The following is a 16,440-nucleotide window of genomic DNA, read 5'->3' on the forward strand; positions in this document are numbered from 1 at the left end:
CCAGCATTATCTTTTTACATTGTCATTGTTCCTCCAGAAGCTTCAGATGATAAATTTGGCCCCTTTTTCATGCTCTGTGAACACTCTTGTTTATCATTTTTCTCCATCCCTGAGCTGCACCCAACATTACCATTGTCTTTCAACATTGCTTCCATTCATTCCACTTTCTTTCCAATTTCAGGATCCGAACCCTGCTGATTCTCAACATCCTTTACCTTAACATCCTTTGGTTTTTTAATAACTTCTTTTTTCCCTGAATAACGATGAGGGGAAACCTCCCTCCACCAACTCAATTGTGTGTGCTATTCCTTCTCGACACAGTTTGTAGCAACATGCCTTGTCTGAAAAATTCTTCGCACCTGAAAGAGATTCATTCATAATCTATAGGTTGCAGTCAAATGCCATTTACAAATTGCAATGATAAATCTGTCGGAAGGGCTTTTGTCATGTCCGTCTCAAACAGAGTGTGAGCCTAGGTAGTATGAAAGAAACCCAAAGAGTCCTCCTACTGTTAGACTTATTGATCTGTATTTGTCATTAATGTCGAAAGATAAACACAGCAGTATAATAAGATTGTACTATAAAGTGAGTTATTAGTCGTTCTTTAAGCATATATATATTTGTTTGTTTGTTGATAGCTTACAGAGATCTATCAATAGTCTATTATCGGGTCCCAATATATTAATGTCAGGAATTTTAATCAAAGATTCCTGATATCTAATCAAAGACTTAAAAAAACTCTTGTTCACTTGGAAAGGACACACTTAGTTTGGTGAAGTAATATGGTGGATTGAATGTGCCATCATCAACATTCTAAATGTGTGTGGGGAACCTGTATTAAAGATTTGATCATTATTATTTCTTCATGAGAAAATATATGCACATAGTGAATATAGCCTTTTGCCTTGAAAAGTTATACAATACTATATTCATTTGTCCTTGGTATTTGGGAAGTCTTCTTGTGCTAGAGTTATGCAATACTATATTCATTTGTCCTTGGTATTTGGGAAGTCTTCATGTGCTAGAGTTATTTGGACATATTCATTTATTGTTGGGGTCTCTGAGTTTTAACAGAGATTGGCAGGTATCACTTTATATTGGTTTGAACACATACAAAACCACTGATAGATACAAAGCTTGAATGGGCACTCCATAATCATTGAAACTCATGTGTTGTTGCACAGGAATGATTATTGACAGTTTGAAAAGAAAGTTGGGTTGTCTAGGTGTTAGCCGCATTTCTGCACCCGTTTAGTTTCGAAACTTTTTTTCTCATCTGTCAAGTCGCTTGATTGCTCCTTTCCATAACTCGTGATGTTGCTTGGTCATGTTGTTTTTCTAGGATTGTTTTTGCAAATGTAGTAACATTGCCAATGTGATTGATGTCTTCCAAATGCAGATTTGAAGATTCATAAATATGAGAGACATGTCTTATGAAGAAATATGTCTATAGTTAATCATCATTAGTTAATATATTATATATATTAATAATATAAATAACCATATGTATAACTCATCTTTAAGCATATAGGTAATATATATATATATATTACATATATAATATATATTATATACATAAGATATTTATCTTAAAGATGATTTACCATCAACAAGGTATCTCATGATAAAATCAATCCGATAGAAGCTACAACCTTAACAACCCCTCTTAGCTAGGGAGGATTTATAGAACACACAATGCTCTCAAGAATATGACGAGATATCATCTCAGTATGATATTCAATTCACACAGAGTCTAAATTTCTCACCTTTCATGACACACAATTGAAACAATTTCCATAACTTTAAAAACACCACCTTAAGTGTGGTCTATATGTGTCTGACAAAATCCGGCCCAAAGAACCATAACAAGTTGGTTATCATGGTGTCCGGCAAAATCCGGCCCAAAGAACCATGATAACAGGTCTACCATTTATAAGATCGCCACCATACAATGGTTACCTTCTGTTTGTTCGTTATTATGATTTCTAGCACTCTGGGACAACAATTCAATGAAGTCTGTCATGATAATAGGTCTACCATTTATAAGATCGTCATCTTATAATGGTTACCTTTTGATTATATATGTCAATAAAAGATCGTCACCTTTCATTACATATCATAACAACATCATGTAGTAATTTACATGATATCCACCATGAACCACCATAGTTGCAACTAGAGGGTGGAACAAGGATTTTCACTTCAGACTTCTCTCTTATAGAGGAGAGCACATTACAAGGAATTTCACTTAGAACTTCTCCTCATAGAGAAGTGTCATACTCTCTCTTAATGTAGAAGGATACTCATAATCTCAATCATTAAAGATATTCACTTCAAGATCCTCACTTTATCGTGATCATCAAATGACTAATTAATTCTCATCTACACAATATTTGATAGCATGTGTAAGGTACCAACCTTCTTTTCCCGCAAGAACATCCTCAAATGAGTACTTATTTGCCCATGAGGGTCATGGAACATCTCCTTACTAAAGATGGTTCAAGTGGGAATGAAACATTGGTTATTATTCCCCCCACAATGTAAAATTTTCACTCTTATATCTTTGAACACTTTTGCATCACATCAAATTTGATGACTTCTTTCTAAGTTCTAGCTTGCTCTTTTCATCCATAGGAGCTCCAAACATTCATTAAGCTTAATAGTATAAGCAAACATGTCCTTCCATTTTCTTAAACTCATCCACGATTCTTAATCTCCCTTCTTTTTATTGCAAGAACATTCTTAGAAGAAAGATCAAGGCAAAATAGCTCTTATAGAAATACAAATAAATACTTGTCTACACATCAATATTTAATCTTTCATTCCATTAGACTTTATTGTAGCAAAAAATAATTATTACATTAATTATTTCATTAGAAGAGATTATATGATCATGTTAGTTGGAGATTATCAATCTCTTCTCATACTAACACCATCGACTATTTCTCTTGTGAAATATTCTTCCTATTATTTATTTATTATAATAATAATATCAAATTTAGATAATCATTTACATAAGCCTCTTAACTATTTTACATAAATGTACATTTGTATGTATCCATACAAATGAATTAATAAATAATCATAAGCATGAATAATTACGATCACACTTCTGTTGATTTATATTATTTAGATAAAATTTAAATAATATATCATATCTTTAGAAGTTTGATTGACAACTCCACCAATGTCTTCCTCGGTATTTATTTAAATGAAACTATGTGCCATGTAATATGATACCTTTAAGTTTTGTCCCATTCATGTATAATTATGTTGGCATTAATAGCTCTTTTGAAATAAGATGTTCTGTCAATTCCAAGAGCATGGTGACTTAATAGCAAGGCCACCTTGATAGGAGTACCAGTGTTCACAACGAGATTAATAATAGAGTCTTTGCATTTGCTAAATGTGAAAAATAATGAACTGCCAAATGCTAGATGCCCTCTCTTCTCTGTCTCTCCATAACCTACCATCTTGTATGTGTGTCAGTTCATTCAAATCCACTTTCTCCACCATTTTATCGCTGCTCAACTAGTACTCCTCATGGCCCACCTTTCTTGCACTCAAGTAGTTAGCCTTTGCATCCCCGCTTTAGTGAAAACACATATACAAATAGATTATAAATAAAATTAGAATGATTGGTCTGGAAATAGATCAACGACAACATCCTCCAAAGGATGCCCATTGATGCCACTAATATCCATAGGCTCAACTCTATACAATCTCACCCTTGACAATGTATTCATGCGCCTATTCTACACAAAACGACGATACCATTGAGAATTCCCCAACTCGTTCTCACCACAACTCAATGAATTTGTAGTACTACAATTCCCCTACTCTGAAATCCCACTCCGATCTTGAGATTCGATCTTGTGACGTTGCTCATGCTTGCCGTCGGGTGGCTGAATTAGGTCAACCAAAGCCATGGCTATGTCGGCTCTACAAACTGAACAATTTGCCTGCCCGTACAATCAAATGCCAGTGCACGTCTTTTGTGAAAGCGATGCCAAACTGGTCAAATAGAGGTGCCTCCGCAGATATAATGTAGGTTGTGTTCCAATCTTCATTAAGGACGACACCCATATGAAAATGATCAACCTTGTTTGAAATGATAGGTTCTGTGGCTTAAAAACAGGCATCACTGTCGTGCTTGCAATCTTCCTGTCAACGTGACATCCCAATTGGCCCCTCTCTGACTTACAGTCCAAGCATGGCATGTGTGTGGCCCCTATTCAACGACAATCAAACAACACTTGATTGTCTTTCCAATAAATCGATAGGTCACAATTATTATTGTCAAATCTTCAGGTATTATCTTCTAACATTTGTAGTTTGGCTCTGATACCATGTTGTTTTTCTAGGATCGTTTTTGCAAATGTAGTAACATTGCCAATGTGATTGATGTCTTTCAAATGCAAATTTGAAGACTCATAAATATGAGAGGAGACATGTCTCTATAGTTAATCATCATTAGTTAATATATATTAATAATATAAATAACCATATGTATAACTCATCTTTAAGCATATATGTAATATGTTATTATATTATTATATAATAATAACATATAATTTATAATATATATTATATTACATATATAATATATATTATATATACAAGATATTTAACTTAAAGATGATTCACCATCAATAAGGTATCTCATGATAAAATCATTCTGACAGAAGCCACAACCTTAAGAGGTCGACACTTGCGATAATCTTGCAAGTGGTGACCTTGATTTGAGCTTTCCATGTCCCCGCGACCCGATGGCTATGTTGCTTAGTCGCTTGCTTCCTAAGATGGTAACATCCAATTCACATTTTGAAATTTTGGCAAGTAAGCACTTGCCATTGGTGAGTTTCCCCAAGACATTATGGCTACCTTATTCTTCAAACAATCATCATGCAAACTTCATCAATTGAGAATTCCTCTTTTGCTAAGATGGGAATTCCACTACTAGAAGGAAACAATCATGATCACCCTCAATTTGTGCTCCAAGTTGATCTCTAGGAAATTGAAAGAAAGGAGTAAAACGACATCCTATCCGGCTTGTACATCGCTGCTTGGGAACTTAGGATCACGGTCGCTCGTTATCAGAGTGACGTTTATGAGTTGAAGTGAGAAAGAGAAGATGCAAAAGTTGGCTTCATCCTGGAAGATGATAGGGCCCTAGATTACATGATGGACGACCTCAATATGCTCCACATAAACCCAAAGGAAGTGGTTGAAGCAGGAGGCGAAGAAGACATGGAGATCGCTCCAGAGGGAATCTAATTGTTACTTTTCTTGATAACATAATGCCTACAGTTTCTTTTTATAATTGTCATAGTGTTATATAAAGAAGTTGTGTAAATGTACAAAGGGTGGGGAAAGAAAATAAGAAAAGTTTGCAAAGAAAGGCACTTTTTGACTTTGATATCCTGTAATGAAAAAGATTGTGATCTTTTCGTTCTACACATGAATATAATGGAAACTTCGTGCTGCCAGTATTTGGACCCCCGTTTCTATGTGTTCTATGGGTTACATTCATATATTATAATTTATTCAATTTTGTACAATGTGTTATCTTTGAAAAACAATTATATGCATTGCAAGTTTACTCTTCCCCGTTCATATTATGGTTTTGTTTCTTATAAGTGAACCGTGTTTCATTTATATTTTCTTTTTCCTTTTTGCTGATGGTTTGGTCATTTTATACGCATACTGATACACCTTCTCATTCAGGTCAAAAGCATTTGGGTTCTTTTATCCCTTACATATCTTACATGAGGGAGCTGTATCTCCAAAATTTAGAGATGGGTTAGTGTACTCCATCTCATCTGTCTGTTATAAGCGTTCTATTATATATCTTTTGGGCTTATAGATTCAATTGCACATTTGAAGTTTAGGTAACAAAACATCCACTAATAGATTTTCTTGGCTTCAAGGTTCTTGTATAGTGCATGCCTTTCCCCATAATTATGTTCTTTGGCTAGTGATTCCTTTCAAAGAGACTCCTCTTCGGCACTAAATGAGCCTCTCTAACAAGACGCCTCCTAATTCCTGGAAGAAATCAGTCGTACACTGATAAGGTGCTTTAATCTTGCTGGAATGCTCTATAAAGAAAAACATAATTGAAATTGAGAATCTCAAAATTATAGCCTGTCGAAGATTCTCAACCAGTGTCATTTTGAAATGTCTAAAGCAACGGCTTTATTATTTGAAAACCTCTAAATTCCAAAACCAGAGACCACAGATGAAGTCTTATGTGTGTGTAGAAAGAAGATCCCATCACACACCAATCACCATCTCTTGCAAGCCTTGCTCCTCAGAAAGTCACAAAGTCAGCCTTGGGATAACCATGAATAGAGCTTTTTTTGGGAGCAACCTTATTTGGGGAATGATAAGGCTAATGAGCGTCCACATTAGCGATTTTATCCCATGATTGATAAGAGCTGCACACACAATTTTGTTGTAGAAAAATTGACAGAGGCACGAGAGAACCGACTCCTAGTTGTGAAGAATAATGTTTCTCTTATAGAGGTTATTCACTTCGACGTGCTTACACATTATTTCTTTATTTGGGAAAATGAGGGTCAACATTCAAGGACACTTCATAGGAATTAGTTCAAACAGGTTAGAACAAAGGATGCCAAGTTGACATTTGTATAGATCAGTTCGCGTGCACACAAGGCGTTGTGGAGGAAAGGGTCATCCTTTTCGCAACTAGTGAATGAATTCACTTAAAGGTCATTTGTTTCCTCCGCCTTGTAAAAATTGTACAACTGTGTTTATTTAGTGTTTCCTTCATTTGTTTTTGCATGCATTGTTGCCTTTCTCTTTCATTTGCCTTCCCTCGCTTTGACTCTTTCGCCCAATGGATAAGGTGCTAGTTTGTTTCTTTTTCGGTTCTCTTCTTCCTTTCAGCCCTCATCCCCATTTAGAGCTAGTGTTAGCTGCATTTATGAACCCTCTTAGTTTCAAAAGTTTCCTTCTCATTCGTCAAAGTCGCTCGATTGCCCCTTTTCGTAACTCACAATGATGCCCAATCAATGCTTGCAATAATCTTGCAGGTCACGACCTCGCTTTGAGCTTTATGCGTTGCTGCGACTCGACGACAATGCTGCCCAATCGCCCGCTATCTAAAGTTCGTAATTGAAAGTTCGACAAGCGTTTGCTACCGATGAGTTCCCCAAGAAAAAGACATTATGGCTTTACTTTGCATTAAATGAGGCAATTTAGAGGCAACCTTTCAAAAGGAGCTTGTTTTTCGAAAATAGTAAAATTAAGTCTTTTCATGAGGTGGTGTCGTACAAAAACTTAATTTAAATTGTGTTAACTACATTAATGAGTTAATTCTGTTTGTTGTAAATGTAATCTTTGGCCACCTTATTCTTCAAGCGATCATCTTGCACACTTCATCAATTTAAAATTCCTCGTTTGCGAAGATGGGAATTGCATTGCCAGAAGCATACAATCACAATGACCCTCAACTTGTGCTCCAACCTGAGCTCTGGGAGATTGAAATAGAGGAGCAATACACTATCCTCTCCAACTTGTACACCTTTGCCTAGGACTTGTGGACCACCGCCACCCGTTAGTAGAGTGACATTTACAAGCTGAAGAGAGAGAAAATGTGGAATTTGGCTTCATCCTGAAAGATTATAGGTCCCTGGATTTCATGATGGATCTCCTCAGTTTGCTTTATGTAAACCTAGAGGAGGGCGTTGAAGCAGGAGATGAAGAAGACATGGAGACCGCTCTAGAGGGAATGTAATCGTTACTTTTCTTGATAACAAAATGCCTATAGTCTCTTTTCGTAACCCTTGCATAGTGCTATATATAGAAGTTGTGTAGATGTAAAAAGGGGAGGGGGGAGAAAGAAGAAGATAAGATAAGATAAGGCTAGATAATAATATTAATGTCCAACAAAAAACCATAAGGGTTTATGGGACTGAGCATATAAACAAAAGAGCCGGCCAAAGCAGGAGCACGAAACAAATTTTGTAAAGAAAGGTACTTTTTGATTTTAATATCTGTAATGAAAAAGACTGATCTTTTTGTTCTACGTATGAATATGATGGAAACTTTGTGCTGCTGGGCCCCTGTTTCTATGTGTTTTATGGGTTACATTCAAATATTATTCAAATTTACGCAATGTGTTATCTTTCAATAACAGTCATATGTGCTGCAAGATTACTCTTCCCTGTTCATATTATGGTTTTGTTTCTTACAAGTGAACTGTTTCATTTATATTTCTTTTTCATTTTCACTGATCGTTAGTTTGGTCATTTAAAAATTTATACATATAATCATACACGTTTGCTTTCTGTTTAAAAACATTTGGTTCTTTATTCCTTACATTTCTTACATGAGAGATCTGTACCTCCAAATTTCAAAGATGGGTCAGTGTACTCTGTCTCATCTGTCTATTATGTGCATTCTGTTACATCTCTTTTGGGTTTATGGAGACAATTGGACATTTGAAATTTAGGTAACAAAACATCCACTAACAACTAGATAAAAGCCACAATGGAGGAGGTTTGACAACAGACAGTTTATGCTTTAATATAAAGTCTTTTGATCTTTTATTATTGCCATCACATGAATGATTATGAATTTTAACAAGTATTTGCAGGAGATTATAAGGATTAAAAAGATGACTGATATGTTTGTGTACCATGTACAGCAGATGGCCATGGAGAATGTGTTTTTGAATTGATTTCCTTGTGTCAATGTTATAATATCACTGAGCAATGAATGAATAATTTGTTATACTTTCAAATAGCGTTTTGGAGCCCGCCTTCTACCAATATATATATATATATATATATATATATATATAGTGGAGAATGTAAAGACATGATGGGAAAGAAGTGGCACGGTTGGATAGCTGTAAGTGTATGTGGATGTAAAGTGTGTTAGGAATAAGGTGTCTCAACCTTGGATAATTCCTATTCTTATTATTTGTTTTGTAAATTTATTTTTTTCAAATAATGTAATGAAGTGTGAGTGTACATGTCTAGTTGGCATGTTGATGTGTCACTCCATTTGCATGTGTCGGCATCTTGAATTGTGTGTAAGGAAATCATGGCTGAAATGGTTATGATGGATTCCTATGACATGTAAGAGCTATCTTTGGAAGATATGATAATGGGTGAAGACAGTAAGACATGTGGCAAATGGTCATTGAGTACTGTACCCTAATACGGTTCTTCTTTGGAAGTTGCCCTAAAATGGAAAGCGCATTATATAAGCGACTTTAGGGTTGCAGATAGGAGAGAGTGAAAGTGTATTGTTGGTAGTGTTTTGCTGCGATTGGATTCATCTTCCGTGTCTTGAAAGAACTTGCATTGCAAGTGTATCGTAACCTTTGTGTTGAAGATAATACATTGTGCAGGTTTTGGAGGGGTGGGGTTGTTTTACCAAAAGGTTTTTCCCCACCGGCATATCTTTGTGTTAATGTTTTCTTTCTCCATCTGTTTTCTGTATTCATGGTTGACTGCAATATTGTTGTTTACATAATATCGAATCTGAAATTGTAAGGATTAAAATAGAATTTGCACAATACTATCCTTAAGGGATTAGTGTAGGAAGCTGTTTCCGCACTTGAGTCTCCTTACAAAGTAATAGTCATAGAACAGACTGTAGATGAAAACCGCAACAATAAACTTGGAAGTTTTACCTATAATGGCCTATAATGGCCTATTGCTGGAATCTTCCTTGCTACCCTTACCCTAACCTATTTCAAGGGTGATGGGCTCTACTATTCAACTAGGGTTCAGTTGGTTCAATGCCTATTGTATCAGAAAGAATCATACTCAAAAAATGAACTTTATCCTCGTTCAGAATGAACATTAGCTATATCCTCAACACAAGCAAGTTGAATGTTGCTTCTGTGCTAGATAGATTGAGGTGATCTCAAGATAGGCTGACCTTGGCACCTAGGGATCCTTCACATCCATAATTGGCCAATGGGGTGGAAATTTGAAGAGTAGACCATACCCTTTGCATAAAGCACTGACCATGTTATCCTGCTCGTATCTCCCAGAAACATACCCCCAATGGGTCCCACTGCTCTGCACACCCGGGGAAATCCTTGCCACTGGCAGAGATAGGGAGTCTCGGCAATGCTCCAAACTCCAAAGTATTAAACTTTTTAATTAAAAAGTAAACCTAGAACTTACCATGGGTATTAACAATGTGCTAACTAGTTATATAGTATGCCAAGTTCTTAATCATCTGGATACAGCCCTTGAAATCACAGTTGTATGTTTGTATCTGTTCTTACTTCATATCATTTTCAGGAAGATGGGGAAGAAGAAAGAAAGTTCTTTTGATTGTCAAATAGTCAACTAATCAATTTTGTGGATGATTTACTGATATCCTGTGTCATGTTTGAAACTAAGTTTTTTTCTTTTATAAATGAAATCAACTTGATAGATGCTTTAAGTTTTATCAGGATGGATATCTTTAGTTTATTTTGTTAATATGCTATATGTCAGCTTACTTATAGCTGCATGTTCCAATGGTTAAGAACAGCAAGAAGAGCATGATTAGAAGATAGCGGAAAGTTCATTTGTGCTCATTTGCTTTTAGTATATCGAAGTTGACCGGCTAAGAGATTTGGATGCAGTTATTGACACTCTTAACTGGGCAATTCTTTCTAGACGCAAACTGATATTCGTTATCAGAAGTTGATTGGCAATGAGACTCACAAATTCCTGCCTTTAGCTTTCTTTCATCCGTAATGCAATATATACTGGGTTCCTCACACTAGGATCTTGTGCGGCAGTAGCAGCCACATGGTGTTTAGGGAGGCAGGGCTGTGCCCTGGCTGAATCCTGCAGGGAAAATTAAAATGTCAAATTAGAAGGAAAAAATGCCAAAAACAGAAGTACATTTTCTGCAGCTGTGTCATTGTTCTCAGATGCCTTCCTCTACATTCTCTACATAATGAGCATACAATTTGAATGAAAAATGAAATAACATATATCCTTCAGACATCTCAGTGCCTGGATTAGAGAGCATTTTGATATATCTTGATGCAAGCAAACTTGTGCGAGGTAACATACTCTTCCACAAACTCACCATGATCTGTTCATTTCTCAAGTCAACAATCTGGAACCACAAACTACCCTACTTTACAATGGGGGTCACCAAGGTTGACAATTGACTTATCCCTCACCCATGATTGAATGACTCCTTAATCGACTATAAGGGCTCAACATTTGTTGAGGGCCTTGCCTATCTCAAGATTAAGAACAAGATTCCTCTAGATTTTTATTTAAAAAATATATTTATTTAATATTTGATATCAACCAATTCTTTATGTTCTTATATATTTTATGAATAACAAAACATACATACATACATATATATTTACATATTTTAAATATTTTATAGTCTTTTAATGGGTAAATCTTAGGAATTTATAGTCTGGCCTGAGCTAGTTGTTGCTTTCTGATTTTCCTTAGTTGTACCAACTTTAATCTTTATTAGTTTATTATGCCCAATGAGTTTGATAAAGCATCTAGCTTTGATTCTACAAAGAACTACTGTCTAACAAGGGTGTAGCAAGGGTGATTCAAAAATGTTAAAATGTATGGCTGCTATTTATGTCATTTTTTGATAAAATGAATAGATGAATAAATAGTAGAGATTACAATACATACACGATTATTACTTCGTTACTCACATATTTAATTACTGTAGAAGAAGACAGGAGATGATAAGCTAAGATTAGAGTCATTTTGACTGGATTATACTACTTTCCTTAACAATAACAGAGTCTATTTAAAGAACTCAAACAATTGCCAAGAGGAACACAACTGTCCACTAACTGATGTTTATTCCACCCAAAGTTGACAAACACTTCATACAAATTGGATAACCAATTTGATCAAAACATATAAATTAACTACATTTCCCCAAAAGAAAATTGCTACTCCAGACAACAAGTAAACATCAATTGACATTAGGGAGAACTTTCCAAACTGAACACAGGATTGTAGACAAGGACTTGAAAAAAAACTTGGAAATCTACTTTGCAAATTTGTCATGAGAGTACTTGGCAAATGAAATGAGTTTGGTAGGGGTCTAGAACAATGCCCCTAATGGGGTCAAAGGGCAAAGTTCCTATTGCGAAGTCCAAATTAAAACCTAAATATCACATAGACTTTTGTGACACACATCATTTTCGTGAGTTTTTAAGAGGCAAAAACAATTTTGACAATGCCAAAAGCACAAACTATGGAGTGTTTAACTGATGTATGCCAATATGTGAATATTGCTTTGGGCCATTCAACCAAGAGACCTTTTCTGATTCACGCTGAAACTTTTAGAATAAGTAGATTTTTAGTGAGAATGGCATTCAAGTATAGATTTTAGTTGGGACAATTGAATGGTTGTACAATCAAGTTGTAAGATATCAAGTAGGGAAATTTTTTTCCATACAATGTGGATAAAATAGGATAACATGATACACTGTGAGCTGCTTTAGAGTTCTTGTCAGACACGACAAGCAAAGATATATAGAATGGTCATATATTGGAGGATGATGTTGGGGTTGTACGATGTGGAGAAGTGATTCTGCCTGAAACATAGAGTGAAGGGAGCATGTAAGGGCCATACAATATCAAGGGAGCGGACTGGCCACATGGTTGAAACTTGAAAGTCACTTTCTTCTCTGTGTCAATGCACACACCCTTTCTCAATTGATATTGTATGATTGCAATAATTCTCGTATGATAGTACGCAATTCATCAATTTATGTCAAACTAGATGGTGTGGTCCTTTGGGATGTCATGTAGTAAAAGTGTAGGATGGTGGCTGCAATGCAAACTGAGAAATAAGGCTATTGTAGAATGTACTTATTTTGCTGTATGATTATAGTTGAACATGATAATGCAGTTGTTATTTTTAATATAGCTAAGACTTGTAGTTAAGCTTTTCAATGCACTTGGATATGTATTGTTAGTAATTTTGCATTCTTTGGCAATGTTGGCTACCTTTATTGCATTTGTTGTCCTTTGCAACCTATGGATTATATCTAGCACACAAACTGTCCAACTTTTCAAAATAAGTTTTAATCGTTCTCACGAAGAGTTGTGGCTTTGAGAAAATGACAAGTTGATGAAAATTTCTCATGGTTTCTTGAATTTATGAGTGAAATAAGCCACAAAGAGTTTTTCTTTCTGCAAGCATGAATGTAATTGCAGTTCCAAAATCCCTTTTCCATTCAACTTATCAGACCTAGATCATGTTTCTCTATTCATTATTTGTTGAGGTGTGAGTTTGACAAGTCAAAGGATGTTGCCTCCTCTCTTTGGCTTGGCTTTTAACCAATTACATACTTTTGACCCTTGTTTTCAATGGAGATTGTATTCATTTTCCAATTCTAATCAACGATAGCTTATAATGGTTAAAAGTATGTAATTGAAAACAAGGGTCAAAAGTATGTAATTCATCGATTATTGGAGCAAAAATAAGGTAGGCATTTTGTTTTCCCTAGGAAGAATGTCGTGGTTGGCGTTTGGCTAAGTCTCCTCTGCATTCATTTATGCAAAGATTATTAAATTCTCTAATGAACCTTTATATAACAGATTAACTAAGCATATAATATGGACAACACAGTAATAATTATAAATCAAGATCAAGATTTAGTGACAACTAAGGACAGCGATAATCAATTACACTATCATTAATTTGTTTCCTTGGTTATGTTTCTCTATCCATTATTTGTTGAGGTGTGAATTTGACATGTCAGAGGATGTTGCCTCCTCTCTTGTGGCTACATGCATTGGACCCTTGTTTTCAATTGAGATTGTATTCTTTTTTCCAATTCTAAACAGCCTTGGTTGCTTCAAGCCAACCTCGACCTAGGGATGCATTATTCACTTTCTTCCTTAATTAAATGACCACAAATCTCAACAAAAATGTTTGGGTCACAATGATTACCTGTTGTTGATCTCCATATTTACCACCATTGATTTCTTGCTTGTGTTAATTGTCAATAATATTGGATTTATCATTTGGTCACTTGATAACAAATGTTTGATCATTGGATCCCCATTCTCACTATATTCTAGTTGGGTCATGTTGTGGGGTTTTCACAACATCCCCCATTGCAAATAGGACCCCCTCTTTTTGCTTTAGCAAGTAGGAGTCATTGTCTTAGGTGGTTTCAATTGGCAACATTTACAAGTCTCCAAGTCTAAGGGTGAGTTTGAACAATTTTGGTCTACTAGGAAGTAATATTTGTCCGGGGTTTGTGGGAGGGTTTTGATGTTCTTTTGAGGTACTTTTGTAGCCTAAGTCCAGGTGGAGCAATAGAGTTTTAGTCTAAGAGAAAAGGGTTTACGTGCTTGGGAGATAGAAGGATGGTGAGCAAATTTGGAAGGCGGCAGAAATCCTATGATCAGATGATTTCCATGAGGGAAATCCTCTAACTCTAGGATTTCTACCAGCTATCATCTCTTCCCATTCTCAAGATTTTGCGTCAAGACAAAGCAATGTGAAAATTTGGCTGTTGGAGATCCTTACTAAGGCAACAAACTGATTATTTTTCCTAAGGATAATTATTGCAGTCTTGTTCGGTGGAAATTCTCAGACCAGAGGATTCCCATCATGGAAATCCTTTCTTTCGGAATTCCATTCTTATTCTTGATGACTCAAAATTGATTCAAGATCATGCCAAGGCATGACAACTTGAAAATAAATAGGCAAGATAGCAAGTTTTCGGAGTAAGTGGCAAAGTCATGTTTGGTGGAAATCCCCTTTCTAGAGGATTCCCATGTAATGCCCTCACTATTAGATTTATCTTGGGACAAGTAATACCTGCAAAATAGATGTCAAAATTCAACAATAATAAGTTTAAACATACTAGTCTATCCTCTAGCTTAACCCCAACCATAAAGACGTCTGCAAATCTGGTTTCCTAACCCTTAGTTATTCCACTGTCTTCTCTGGAGTGCACCTCTTATGATTCTTCTTGGACAGGACATCCTCTATCCAAGGCACATATGTTGACATCAATATTCTAGCACATGAGGATTACACTTGTCCTAGTCATGCCAGTCAGATGAAGGTTATAAAAATCTCTCATACTAACATAATAAGGACTACACCAATCTCCATGGTGTTGGTCAGAGGGAAAGTATGTTAATCTCTCATATCGACACTACAATCTCATCTAGCCATTTATACAAGGGTTATATTAAACTCTCGCACTGACACAATAGCCATTTATGTGAAGATTCTACTAACCTCCTGCGCTGGCACTATGAGGTTTCATTAATTCTAGATTAGCCATTTATAAGGACGATCCCATTCGCTATACTAGCACTAATCCATTTATATTGAGTTGAGAACCATTTCGACACTGGCACTATGGAGGCTTGATAAGGTACTTCTCCAATAAAGAACTACATTGATCTCTTAAAATATATTACTTGAATTTTTATAATATCAAAGTTTTAAATATCGTTTCTTAGATTGATTTAAATTCTAAATATTAATAATATCAAAACATCAAATAACACTCTTGTAGAATTTTCGTACATTGGAGGATTTATATTCGTATATGCATAATATCAATTTACCATTGCAAATACATGTAACTACTAATTAATATGTTTTCAATATTCCACATCATATTTCTTAATTGATTCTCATATTCCCTAATTCTTCCAAAAGTAAATTATAGTCCAAAACTATTTAAGATAATATATAAATGAAGTGGGATTACTAAAGTTCAGGAACATACCTATACCTTGAAAAGTTCCTTATTTTGGTATTGACCACTTTAAGTCCTATGGCCTGCTCATCCTATAAATTCGTATTTTTCAAAGTTTCTATTACTTTTCCTACTTTCCACATAGGATGCATATTCTTCCTTTTTAACTTAGTCCATGCTGTCACTTCGTATTTTTTGGTGCCATGAATGTTGTGTTGTTTTCCTCATTCGCATGACCACTTTAATAGGGTGAGTTTGCCACCTTGCAAGTCATTCTTTATATATATGTTGTGGTTATATATTATTTTTACACTTATTCATATATCCCTCCCCACTCATTTATATGGGTGAGTCCCAGGTGACGTGACCTTTCCACAGGTCTTTCCATATTTGAGAATCTTGCTGCTCAGCTGTGGTTAATAATTTGTTTATATTTATTATTTAATATTTGTTTCTATTTTAATGTTCTTTTGCTTATGTTTTATTTGATATTTATTTCTTTTGATATTTGTTTAATAATTTATTAATTATATTATTAATTTAGTTTACCCAATTTATGTTCTATATATTTAATATCAATATTCCTTTAGTAATTAATGTTATTCATTCCATCATCTTAGTTGCTTGTCATTGTGATTTTACCATGTTATTATTATTGTTAGGTATTATTGATTCTTATTCCAAAAAAGGGTTATCACATCCCACCACATTAATCCTCCCAA

The 16,440-nt window shown here is 35.2% G+C and overlaps 1 protein-coding gene across 2 annotated transcripts in view; it reads left to right on the top strand.

Annotated features, from left to right (window-relative positions):
• Positions 1 to 16,440, top strand: part of LOC149544213 (putative methyltransferase PMT12) — a 74,727-nt gene that overhangs the window by 41,776 nt on the left and 16,511 nt on the right. The window lies entirely within an intron of this gene.

This window comes from Cupressus sempervirens, chromosome 8 (genome assembly GCF_028749045.1).
Source record: "Cupressus sempervirens isolate cs-2001-9-10 chromosome 8, ASM2874904v1, whole genome shotgun sequence".
In the NCBI taxonomy this organism is placed as follows: domain Eukaryota; kingdom Viridiplantae; phylum Streptophyta; class Pinopsida; order Cupressales; family Cupressaceae; genus Cupressus; species Cupressus sempervirens.